At 37.5% G+C, this 13,567-nt stretch overlaps 1 protein-coding gene and 1 long non-coding RNA gene across 35 annotated transcripts in view; one reads left to right on the forward strand and one right to left on the reverse strand.

Moving 5' to 3' along the window:
- The window catches only part of NRXN3 (neurexin 3), a 1,579,173-nt gene that overhangs the window by 912,205 nt on the left and 653,401 nt on the right, over positions 1 to 13,567 (reverse strand). The gene's annotated exons all lie outside the window — the stretch shown is intronic.
- On the forward strand, positions 3,624 to 9,013 carry LOC147579803 (uncharacterized). The gene is made up of 3 exons (XR_015252134.1): positions 3,624 to 3,781; positions 6,664 to 6,860; positions 8,874 to 9,013. It is a non-coding gene; the product is annotated as an uncharacterized LOC147579803 (long non-coding RNA).

The raw sequence follows: 13,567 nt of genomic DNA on the forward strand, positions 1-13,567 counted from the left end.
CAGAAAACTAATATACTATGCCATTTGATTTTATACTTCCTTGTCACTTCTACACTCGTTGCCCTAGCAACTATCTACTTATTCATGTTATTCCTGTAATCAGATCAACCAACATTTGTTGAGCAACTATTACCTGCCAACCACTGTGCTTAGTGGGAACACAGGATAAAGAAGATACACTATGCAATGGTGTTCTAAAATCAGGGAAGTGCACCTGACCCAGTGGAGATATGAGATGGGAAAATACGTCAACAACACAGGAGACAGGGAAATCAAATGATGTATACAGAATTTATCCTATCAGAGATGGTACAAAAAAGAGGAAAAGGCATGAAGGCACCAAACGGAGAGTAATGTTCTTGAAGTGACAATTCCACAGCATAAACACTATCAGGAGAGGACACTTAGAGGTGGGGAGAGTCCACACTACAGAGAATCATGGTTTAGATGTTATCCTGTGAACAAAAGAAGACCTCAAAGCTTAGGGGACATGTGCAAAATGTAAGGTTCTAAATAGTCTGGTTGATGGTTTTGAGGGTGATATGCCTGCAAATGTGAGCACCAACAAGCCAGCCTATTTTAAACAGAGATGATGAGAACTCCATGTAGGTCAGTGATGAGTAAGAAGTACATAGAGCAGGGAAATGATTAGAAGTAAACTGGCAGGGGCGCCTGGATGGCTTGGTCGGTTAAGCGTCCGACTTCAGCTCAGGTCATGATCTCGCGGTCCGTGAGTTCGAGCCCCGCATCGGGCTCTGTGCTGACAGCTCAGAGCCTGGAGCCTGTTTCCGATGCTGTGTCTCCCTCTCTCTCTGACCCTCCCCCATTCATGCTCTGTCTCTCTCTGTCTCAAAAATAAATAAAAAACGTTAAAAAAAATTAAAAAAAAAAAAAAAGAAGTAAACTGGCAAATCACCTGGTAACCGACTGGATACCTGAGAGGAAGAGAGAAGAGCCAGGTTTCTGGCTTTATTTAGTTTAGTGTTCAAATGTTTTCACAGTGCTTCCCCTGCCTCCCACCTAGTTCCAGAACCCTAGGCACTACCGTTGCCCCCTCCTCCACATTCATTTTACCATTTCAGTGTGTTACAATGATTCCTTTCTCCCTCCATCTTCCCCAAAGAATCTCATCTGTTATGTGCCAAAGCAGGACCTGTGGGACTCCAGTAAGTAGATCTTTGGCTCTGATTGCCCTCAATCAAGCTATTCAACAAAATGCCATTGTGATGCTAATGGAGTATGGGGATGCCCTTCCTTGCAAAGCTGTGTTTCAAGTACAAGTGCTCTTACAAGCGCTAACTCCCTCTAGCCATGCATTTTACAACAGGGCTTGGCTGTACTTTCACTAATTTTTATGTTCTGTTAAGGACTTGCCTGTGTACAGAGTTTTAATGATAAAATCATGTAGGCCATCAACATAGTTTTCAGGTCAACTAAGATTCTGAAAACTTCCTTCTTTAGACCACCGGCAGCGGTCTCAGCATTGGGCTGAGAATGAGAAGAAAAGAAAGTACAATTGGTCAAGCTACTACTAAGCCTCAGATGCTGGGCTGGGATCAGAACTTGTCCTAAATTGCCTGGGGAAATTTAAAAACAGTTTTGCCTAGCACTAAAAATAAAATCAGGACTGTGGCCCTTTGATCAATAAGAATCTCTAACACTATGAATACAGAATATTTTTTTTTAAAAAAGAGAGAATTCAAGATAGTGATAACAATTTGTCCAAAATCATAAAATAAGGAAAAAAAATCCATTTTCTACAGAGGCCAAAAATATACTACATTTGGAGCAAAGACATTTGTGTTCCAGGACTTTCTGACAATTTTCGGGACCTTTAGGTATTTACCTAAACCATATTGGGCTTTGGTTTTATTACTTGTAAAGCAAGTGGTGAAAAGTCTAAGTCACTCCCACAGTTACTGTGGTAATAATGAAACCTTAGTACATGTGAAAGCACTTGAAAACATAAAGGCCATGTATGCTTGTGAAGTGGTATGACTGTATTATTTGTTTTTATACTCCTGCATCTAGGAATCTGTGATGTCTAGAACATCGCTTAATATCTTTAATCATATAAGGATAACCAGTCCTGTGGGTTCTAGAAGATATGATAGGTTAATCAATCAGCAAGAACACTATTTCATTAAGCAGCATTCCTTATGAGCTCTGTACTATTTTGCAGTCTAATCAAGAAAATGAATGTAGACTTCTTATGTTCCCCGCCAAGTGCTAAAAATGCTAAACTGTGTTCATTCATCATAAAATTACAATATGGCCCTGTCATTAGCAGGTTAAAGATAGCTTGTGTCACTGCTTCCAGATTTAATCAGACTTACTAATAATCATTTCTAAGCTCAAGGGTAATGATACATATTCTACACAAAATAATGCTGAATTTTCATTAATGCCTCAGGGATCAAATGATTATAGCTATCATGATTCTAATTTAGCATAATCAACACAAAATTATTTAGGGTTTGTTGGCACTTTTTCAGTGAGATGACTTTTTCACTGTGATGATGAAAAATGATTTTTTTCTCCCTTTTCTTTCCCCAGAACACCTTCCCCTTGGAGTTATACTACCCTGGACACACAAGAACAATTGAATCTCAACTTTAAAGCCAGCACAGACTTAGAATTCTTAGGACATCCACAATCTAAACATCTGTATAACCAGAGAGGCTCTGAAATGCCATTACTCATTTTGAAAAACAGACCTGATTAGTTCCAATCTTTTGGTAATTTGACTATAAATCTGGTGATAAATTAGCTGCCATTTGGCTTTTTCGCCTCCCTGATTCTGACATTATGCACTCTCATTAAAGAGCAAGGGTCATTATGGAGGTCACAATGGTAACATATTTGATAATATAATACTATAATGTTCTAGTTTAAGGGCTCTGAAATTTCCCCATTGCCTAAGAAGTACTGTTCTAATTGACATCTCTCACTGAATGAATCAATGTTAGTTCTGTCCATAAAATAAAACCTCTGTGTATTGACTGTCTTACCTGCCTTATTATAAAGTGACATCTATAGCAGTTCCTGGGAAAAAGTTAAATCCCTTTTGTTTAATTTCAAAGAACCCAATTTTAGAAGTATCCACTTTAATATACTTTAAACTGAAACTAATTTACTGGAGTTTTTGTTAAGAAAGAATGATTTTGAGAAAATCATAAAGTATAAATCTAGTTTGCTTCCAATAGATACTTTGATAGATATTTAAATTAAAAAGTTACTCTTATGAGCCATATTTACATTTCTAGAGGCTGTATTCTTTAAAAATGACTTACTAAAGTGGTTCATTTCTCTATGCATAGCCTGTGTCAGGCTGTCACCTCTTATTCATCAGTATTCCTTATCTCTTAACGCTTTTCAAAGTTCTGTGACTTTCAAACACATTGAACCTTCTTACTTTTACAACTTCACTATCAATCATTATTTTACTCATTATGTCAATATCACATTATCTGCCTACTGAATTTTAACCGCCATATTAAGAGAAATAGTAGTCTAATATATTCCAAATGTCACAATGATGGCACGGACAACAGATCAATTGTAATCAACTGGCTGATTGAGAGTTAAAAATGGTTTTTCATGAATCAGTAACCACTACCTTCCTGTCTCTCCCCAGAGCTCACATTTTAAGTTGCAACATTAAACCGCTGCCCTGTATGGAACTGCTACCAACTTGCTCTCACCAAATGTCAAATACTCATAAGGAACAGAGGACTTTAAATTTTCCATATAGTTTAAGATCAAATAAAGCACAGAAACGGTAAGTTAATGATTGATGATGATTATGGTGATAATTCACTTTCATTTAATGCCTTCTAGATGTAAGTTTCTTACTAAACTTAAAGTATATACTACCTCATATAACCCTGATAGCAATCTTCAGTTTGAGTATGTTCTATTAGTTCAAGTTTATAAGTGAAAAAAAAAAAAAAAAAACACAGATTCATAAACTGAAGATTTACTCAAGGTTTATTTTATTTATTCATCTAAGGCTAGGGGTTGTTAGATCTAAAACAGTAATTAGACTGTTTGATGCAAAAGCTCAGATTCTTAATCACTCTGGTTATGTCATTCTTCTTAAATTACAATGGATGAAATTACAGAATGATGTATAGGTGGGATACCGTGTAAAACCCTGTCCTTATCATTGACTGACAACATCAACCGAACTCTAAATGTATGATGAGTCTTCCTATTAGCAAGGAAGAGAGCTTCCTAAAAGAGGCTAGAGGTATTTAGTAATGGCAGGTGTCCATCTTATGATAGTAATTAAGTTAATTTACCAAATTCAAGGATACCCACAGGGAACCACTTATGTTTATGTTTTTTTCTATTTTCAACTAAATCCGAACTATCTTAAAATTATTTGACAACCTACACTTTACCAAGATTCACATTTTATATAAATATTCCATCAGTTAAAATATTCTTACACATTGCATTTATGATGATGATGATGATGATGATGACGGTGAGAATAAAACAGAAAAAGGAGAAGAAAAAACAAAGGGGAAACAGAGGAGGAGAGGAACACTAGTGGTACAAGGAGAAGGATATGGGAAAAGAGGAAAAGGAGAAAGACCATGCTTATTTTTTCAATTTTTATAGATGATTAAATGAATTAATGATTTAAAGGCAATTGTTGAAACCTATATTTTTATGGACTTAATTTTTTTTAATTACATCATAATTGAAGGTAAAATCAATTATCACGTTGTTTCAGGAGACTTATGAGCCAAGGTACTTTTGCAGGAGGCTCTGGGTATGAAGTTTAATTGATATGTGGTTAAACATGACTTGAATATACGAGTTTAAAAGGTAGGACGAGGGGCGCCTGGGTGGCGCAGTCGGTTAAGCGTCCGACTTCAGCCAGGTCACGATCTCGCGGTCCGCGAGTTCGAGCCCCGCGTCGGGCTCTGGCCTGATGGCTCGGAGCCTGGAGCCTGTTTCCGATTCTGTGTCTTCCTCTCTCTCTGCCCCTCCCCCGTTCATGCTCTGTCTCTCTCTGTCCCAAAAATAAAATAAAAAAAAAAAAAAAAAAAAATAAAAGGTAGGACGAGCAGTAGTCAGGATAATAATCTGCCATATATGGTTGCTGAGATCATTAAATTAATCAGAGCAAATAGTATGGGTAAACAAAGCTAGTAGATAGTAGCAGGTCAAACAAAGAGACTAACGGTGTTGAATCACCAGAAGATGTTCAGCCCCTTGGATAGTTATTTGGGGGCTAAGCTGATAACATTTTAAGTACAGACTTCTAACTTCAAATTCTCAGACTAACCCAGACTTTGTTTTCTTTCTGAAACCTTCTTTGGCTATTATGAAGACATAACCTGTTTTAAACCAGAATTAGTTTATATAAATTCAGGTAATCAGTTACTTTCCTTGTCAGACTGGAAGACACTGTCTTCTAGACTGACTTGGAGACCCATGGGGATGCCCATGGTTTAAACAGATCTGATGAGCCAAGTAAAACGCTTCATCATCTTGCATTTTGGTCAGGAGTTCAACTTAGGTTTGGGGCCCTTTATACAAATCACAAGTGTATTATTATCCAGAGAGGTGCGTTAACAGTGATGTTCGTGAATTCAAATTTATAAACTTCTCCACCATAACAGAGATCATATACACCTTAATCCAGTTTTATAAGCAGATGTCAAAGGTGTTTTAGGCCTGCAAAATTATATTTTAACTACCTACATATCAGCAGGGGCCATCTATACTGACCAATTCCATTATTTTCTCCAGCTGCTTGTCTTATTATTTGTATTTGTTGAAAAAATGTATTTCTCAGTAAATATATGCTCAGAATCCTATGTTACATCCATTTTTGTATAGGCTTTCATAACAGGGAAAGTCTTATTCATCTTTGTATACGCAAAACCTAAGACTCTATTTGGCATATGGTAGGACATTGGTAAATGGTTGATGAACAGATGAAGTATTAAACAGGTAACCATTCTCTAAAATCAATAAGATTATATGAGTACAGATTAAAGAACAAATCAAGTCAAACATACAAGAGAAGTTAATTGTCATGCTTGATAATCCATCTATCATTTATCCAAGTTCTACAATTCTAAAGAATCCCCTAGGGATGTACTGTTGGTATAGAACATTTTACTGACCTTAAGCTAAATTAACTGGTCCCTTAAAACTATGTGGACATTTACAAAGCTTTTATCACTAATAAATCTTCATTTGCAAATACCCATTCTCTAAACTTCTCTGGCCAATCTATTCTTCACATTTGCCAAACTTGTTCATACCTCACTAAATGTGCTTTTGGTGTGTATACCCTCAGCTTTAATCAATCCTCTTATATATATTCTCATGTCTGTCTACTTCTCATTCAGATCTAAGTTAAATGTCACCAACTAGAGTGTCTCCTTAAGTAGATAATATATTATTCCCAACCCATCCCGCTATCACATTGCTCTATTTTCCTCATGGTGTTCATCACTAACTTAAACTACCCATTTAATGGCTTTAACTTGTTTATTGTTTCAGCTAGAGTGCAAACTTTAGTTTGCCTGGAAAAAAGGACTTACCTGTTTTCTTCACTTAAGTATCTTCAGTGCCTATAAGAGTGTCTCTCAAAAAATATTTGTTAAATAAACCTACCCTATATTGGCTTTACAGATTGAAAAACAAGTCTAGCACCTAGAAGAAATGAGGAGATGGAAAGCTGGTTGAATTAAGAGGAAGTCTGAGTGAGACACTTGTTATTCATGGGGAAAACATAATACTAGGTTTTATGGATGACAGCCTGTAAGTACGTGTTTGAAAGTGCACGTTTGAAATAGAACTATCCTACAACCCAGCAACTGCACTATGAGGTATTTATCCAAGGGATATAGGTATGTGGTTTTGAGGGGACACATGCACCCCAATGTTTATAGCAGCACTATCAACAATAGCCAAAGTATGGAAACAGCCCAAATGTCCATCAATGGATGAATGGATAAAGAAGATGTGGTATATACATACAATGGAGTATTACTCGGTAATCAAAAAGGATGAAATCTTGCCATTTGCAACTACGTGGATGGAACTAGAGGGCATTATGGTAGGTGAAATTAGTCAGAGAAAGATAAATGTCACATGACTTCACTCATATGAGGACTTTAAGATACAAAACAGATGGACATAAGGGAAGGGAAGCAAAAATATTATAAAAACAGGGAGGGGGACAAAAGATTAGAAACTCTTAAATATGGAGAACAAACAGAGGGTTGCTGGAAAGGTTGTGGGAGAGCGGATGGGCTAAAATAAGGGGCATTAAGGAATCTACTCCTGAAATCACTGTTGCACTATATGCTAACTTGGATGTAAATTAAACAAATAAATTAAATTTTTTTAAAAAGTGCATGTTTGAAACAGAATTAAAGCCAAAGACTGCTTCCTTAAGGCTAGACACACACATGCACACACACAAAGAACACTCAGATTGTTTTTTTATGACAACACAAGATCATACTCTTCTACTTACAACATAAGCATGACATAAGAAAGGCTTCGGAGAAATGATAAGTCACTGCATCTGTTTTCTAAGTTTGTGTTATTTTGATGCTTATGTTAATGTTATCAAAACAACTCACAGCAAACTTTAAGAAGGCATGAAATCTGTTTGTTCTTCAAGAAGATTCAGCATGATTCCAAGAAAGAAAAAACAAAATCTTTGAAAGCTTCATTCAGTTAAGACCAAAAATTCTAATGCTTAAATATTCATCAGTATTTAGTGATACATAAGGCAACAAATATAAAGAGTATAAGGTTTCAGAATTCCTGGCATAAATCTGTTTGGTTTATAAAAATCAAGTCACAATAATGAAGCCTGTGCTTCTGTGATTCCATATAACCTATAAAGTAACTGGTGAAAGTTATATTCCATACAATATAACTCACATTTTCTATCTGAGTTATAATTCCCATTTATAATTACAGTTAATATAACTCTCAATTCTGCATTAGCTTTGTAGGAACTTATGCAAATGAGTAGGAACAAGTGACAAGATAACACCTGAAAATATATACAACACACATACATCATGATAACCTAGAACAAAGTCATCCACATAACAATTCAGAAAATGCTAACAGTGATGATGTTATGACCCAATTCCACTTCTCTCATGAAAAGACAGGTGTCATAATTGTCATAACCCAAAGTGACAATTCCAAGAGATTAGTGTGTAGGTGGTGGACAGAAGCTCCAAACTCTAAAATTTATCCCAACAAAATACTAGAAGAATGTGGTTAGGAAAAGTATCTACTTGCCTCAACTACCAAATATATGGCAGTTAGTACATGGGAGATTAGTTTTTCCTCAAGTTAAGGGTTATGGAAGGTAGCAGATGTACAGAGTAGAAGTTAAGCGTGAATTTGAATCTTGACTCCACCATTTAACAGCTAGGGGGCACTGGCAAGTTACCTGATCTCTTTCATTCCTCATGTGTATAATGGGGATAATAGCAATACCCACAAAACAGCTAATGAATAGTTTTAATGAGAATTAAATGTGACAATGCATGTAAAACAGTGCAGTATTTTGCACATAAAACATTTACACATAAAATACTGTATACATAAAACAGTTAATAAATGTTAAATGCTTTACTAATCATATCGCTTGGCCCTGAGATTTTAATCTCAGAACTAGGAAGAGCATATTACTCCTGAGCATCCAACTGGATCGTACTTTCAAAGAGAAAGATATTAAGTACACACATTCTTTCCTATCAGAAAGTCTGAATTTTAAGATATTTTCCCCCTGAATTTTAGGATCTTAATATTCGTGTATGATTTTCAATGGCACCTGCTTCTCAGAGAATCTTTCCTGTCTCTTTCAGGACAAATGGATTACTTAACTGATGATGGTAGGGGGCCAGAGTGAGAAAAGGAAACATGTCCGAAGTGACCCTGTATCTTCTTCACTCTGTCCACAGTTTACTGACCAAAGTATGCGGAAAAGCAGTGGTAAACAAGTATTTACTGAATAATGACTGGGTGCTGAAGCTATATCCATATACTTTGGGAGATAACATAGATAAGACAAGACCACAGTCCCCAAATAAGCTTATGATTTTGTTTTGGGGTAAGTACTAATATCAACAAAGTGGTAGGCAGAGAAGTGCTATAAAGTGTGTGGGGGGAGATCAAGTGAGAAGTATTCCATTGTCTTCTTTCTGTCAACAACCTCAACCTAGCTAGAGGAGCTCAACCACACAGGGCTTCTATCAGGTAGATGTAGGTAAACTGTGGGCTCCCTATGCTTCATCAAAATGGAAAGTCTACAGAGCCACATTATGAATGGAAGAGATGGCAGCACATTATTATCAGCTTTTGGGTTTCCTTTATACTTTACAGACTTATATAAGCCAGATTTGATCTTCTGGATCATTCATGCTTTTGAAAAATGTAGAAAAATATACACATTTCTAAAAGAGCACCAAAGACATGAAACACTGAATACCTGGAACTACAAACTGTGAAGACCTTACTTAATAGGGAGAAAATAAGCTCACATACTTGACTTTAACTTTCCCCTCAGAACAAACATTTCAAATGCACTGGCTAAGGAGTCATGTGGAGGAGAATAAAGGCTCAATCAGAAGCTAACAACAACAAAAGAAGTCCTCCAGAGACCTGAGTCAATCAAGAATTTAAATGTATGCAAAACCAGATATGAAATTCAAAGATCAAATGTCATAATGATAGAGGGTAGAATTCTCAAGGAATGGAAGCATTTATACACCCCAGATGAAGATGACCATGTACTCTATTAGTTGCACTGAAGTCCTACTGGTCTCAAGATTGTAAATGACCTAATAAAGGGAAACTTCGAGATTCCCACCCCCCAGACAACTTCTATCTCTGCCTTTCTCTTCAGAAGGGCCTCAGTTGCTCTGGTGAAGGTAGAATGTGATTCCAACATCTAGCCAACCAGGCTGAAACACCACCCCCACACATATTCCTTACCACCTACTGCCCCTGCCCCCTTACTCACTATCTGTATTCCCAACCCAGGGAAATACCTCATTGTCAGAGCTCCAGGTACACATGGAATGTTGAAAATGGTCACTAAAGTTTTAATCCCCTAGACAGGCGTTAGGGCCATGGTCAAAGGCTGCCCTGTCATTGACATCTGCTCTCCCACTTCCTCAGCTCAGACTTTATCAGCACCACTGGCCTGTCACAAGCCTTCTGTAGACGGATGTCCCATCCACTTCAAGGAGAAGGAAATGGATCCAGGGTATATACTCTTTACCACCAAGGGAGTCTACCTGCAAGCTAGTTTTCTGGTGTACTTACAGAAACCTTTCTTCACAAGTTTACGTTCTTTTCATAGCATTCTACCTCCTATCCACAAAATCCCAAGCCATCCAAAATCAAAAGTCTGAGTAGGAGAAACTAACTCAGAATCTTCGGAAAGCTTACTGCCTACAAGTTTGATTCTGTTTGTCCAGCCTCAAGAACCTCCACTATACTTTCCCCCTTGCATCGCTCCATCTACTCTTCTTGAGGGACTTCCGAGCCAGGGAGCTTTTAGTTTAATTCTTAGCTCTACCACTTACTAGCTGTAAGTGCTGAACAGAATATCTAACCTGTGAGTCTCAATGACTTCATCTGAAAAGAACAAGAGGAGGACTGCATATCTCACAGTGTTGTTGAGAGGATTAAATGAGCTAATGTATATAATCAAATAAGCAAGCAAAGGACTCTAACACTGTAGGTGCTCAAAAAAGGTTAATTTAATTTATTCATTGTTGGCATTCCAAACATAACTGTTAGATTGAATTGGACTAAATCCACCTCCCATTGAAATGCAGCACATCCTGGGGAAGAAGCTAGCAGATGTTTTTGTTGATTAATTGACATGTTGCAGAGAGTTTCGTGAAATGATGAAAAGTAAAGCTAGGAAAGAGCTAAAATCACTGCAGAAACTACCTACAGTAGAATAAGGTCCAAGAAATGATGACTAACCCAGTGGAAGCGAAGCATGTTCGACAAGGCTAAAGCATGTGTTATGGAAACTCAGGACAGGATGAGTGCCACTAAAAATTAGAAATGCCAAATTTGGCTGATGACAGCTGCCAAGGATATATGACAACTAGGAAATAACAACAGAACATGTAATCAGAGGATGTTTGACCTTGGCTAAGTGGATTATTGCAACAGGTATAATTAAAGGCCACCATATGGACTGTAGACTGTAGACAGCTACAAATCGGACTATGATTTCAGAAGCATCAAAAGGAATCTTCTGCCAAACAAATACCTTTCTCACCTGCAGCCTAAATGCTGAAATTATACTCTTAGACTGTATCACTGCTGCAATGCCTTAAGAATACTAATAATGAATTGTTTATTATGAAACAGCTTATTATACTATTTTCCTACATCAGACTTTTATATGGGGAACAACAGGTAATAAATGAGGACCTTGGGTTCTAGGGAGACAAGAGGGAAGGGTAGAAGTCAGGGTAGTGACAAAGCAAAGAAACAGATGTGAACCTGAGAAGCTGTAGGCTGGAAAGACAAACTGCCTGTCTCATTAGTAGGAGTTACTCTGGGAAATACATATTGCCAAAATTCCACAGAATGAGTCAGTCCTCAGACATGGACTCATAGAAGGTGTGTGTTAAAGTTACACGTGTTTTATAACATAACACTTTAAAAAATGACGACTGTTATAATTGCCAACAAATGTTGATCAGTCACCATACACTTGGCCCTTTACAAACTGCATTATATACACTATACCATTTATTCTTCACTAGTGCCCTATGAAATAGATGTGTTTTCATTTCCATTTTATTTTACTTTTATTTTAGAGAGGGAGGTGGCAGAGGGAGAGACAAAATCTTAAGCAGGCTCCATGATCAGTGCAGGGCCTGACATGGGGTTCAATCCCATGACCCTGGGATCATGACCTGAGTTGAAATCAAGAGCCAGATGCTCAACCAACTGAGCCACCCAGACACCCCTTCATGCCCATTTAAATCTGAAAAACGCTCAGGTCTGAACGGATTAGGTCACTTCTCTGTAAAATGGCAGAGCCAGAACTATAAACTTCACCTCCATTTGACTTCAGAATCTCAGATTTTAATCACCACAACAGGCCAGATGTTATAACAAAGGAAAGCAGACACATATGAACCCAAGATTCAGGTCTCTACAATGTCACAGGCAACAGAATGAGAAGGTGGGTTCTTATGGAACCAAAGATTTCTCTTCCAGTATGATGATAACAACAAAAGTGCTTTCAGACACTTGACTTATAATCCGAATTTCTGCACTCAAAGATAAACTATCAGTATGGGCATTTAGGCCCACACTGTTAGAAGAGCAAGCTAATTTATAACCATTGTTAATTATAGAAACGTCACATGTTAAATAATGATACAACAGCAACAAGGATAATAAACTCTCCTCCACTAGGAAGAAACGGACTCATGCATTCAATTCCAGGCTTACTTTCTCAGAGTATTGGCATATTAACAATGATGAATGTGTAAGCAAAGAGGTATAAATCTGAGCGCAGAGACTTTGAACATCAACTACAAAGAGGTAAGATGATCAAATACTCTGCTTTTGCCAGATACCATTTCATATATTCACTATAATAGTCCATCATCTTCTCTGAGGCAATGAAGTTGTTCGAGTTCCTGTGCCTGCCCTGTTTCTTTCAGTTGCACCCAGCTGGAAAATAATTTAATTTCAACATGTTAAACAGGAATCTGTCCTTCAGTATCTTCCTACAAAATAAGGAATTGGGGTTTATTACTCTACCCATGTTTAAGTACCACCCAAAAACTTCTATTTTTTTCCTGATAACCAAATTTCTGGCCACTTCCCTGCCTCAAAGATGATTTTACAATTGATATCTATACACCAAAACGGTAAGAGATTTAAAGTAAAATCTGCCTCCAATCTTCTTGTTGATACTAATCCTGTACAGTTTTCGAAGGAACATTCTGAGTTGCGATTTTGCTAAGGGCTAACATTTGTTCCCCATTTCCCTTGTTTCCTTCCATTTAGAGAGACCTCCCATCCGAGTAACACTCTGGCCTCTCTCCCCAACTTGATTCAGATTGTTGACTGAGACGACTGGTAGAATCTAGGAGACAAACTCTCAGTGACGCCAACACACCTACAGAAAGCACACTCTCTGCTTTGATCCTTCTTGGAAGTTTTCTAAGGGCAGGTCCCCAAAGAAGGAACTGTGTTTTAACTTTGTCTAATTCTAAAGTGTACCATTAACAAGAATGCTTGGGTCTAAGGCTGCTTAGGCTCTATAACACAGCCTTTTATAAGTGATGGACTCAAGCACGGGTGTCTGAAGACTGTACTGCCTTACAAGAGGCAAATGCGTGGATCTCTGCCCAGCTCCAAATTCAATGGCATCACACTGGCAGTGAGAATTTGACCAAGGTGGGAGTATTTACCTCACAGAAATCCATAAACACTAAAAATCATCTTCCTTCTTCCCACAATGTTAAACAATTTACCAGTACATCACCAAATGGAAGACAAATCCTGA

Source organism: Puma concolor, chromosome B3 (genome assembly GCF_028749965.1).
Source record: "Puma concolor isolate L17-30 chromosome B3, mPumCon1.1.hap2, whole genome shotgun sequence".
Taxonomy (NCBI): Eukaryota; Metazoa; Chordata; class Mammalia; order Carnivora; family Felidae; genus Puma; species Puma concolor.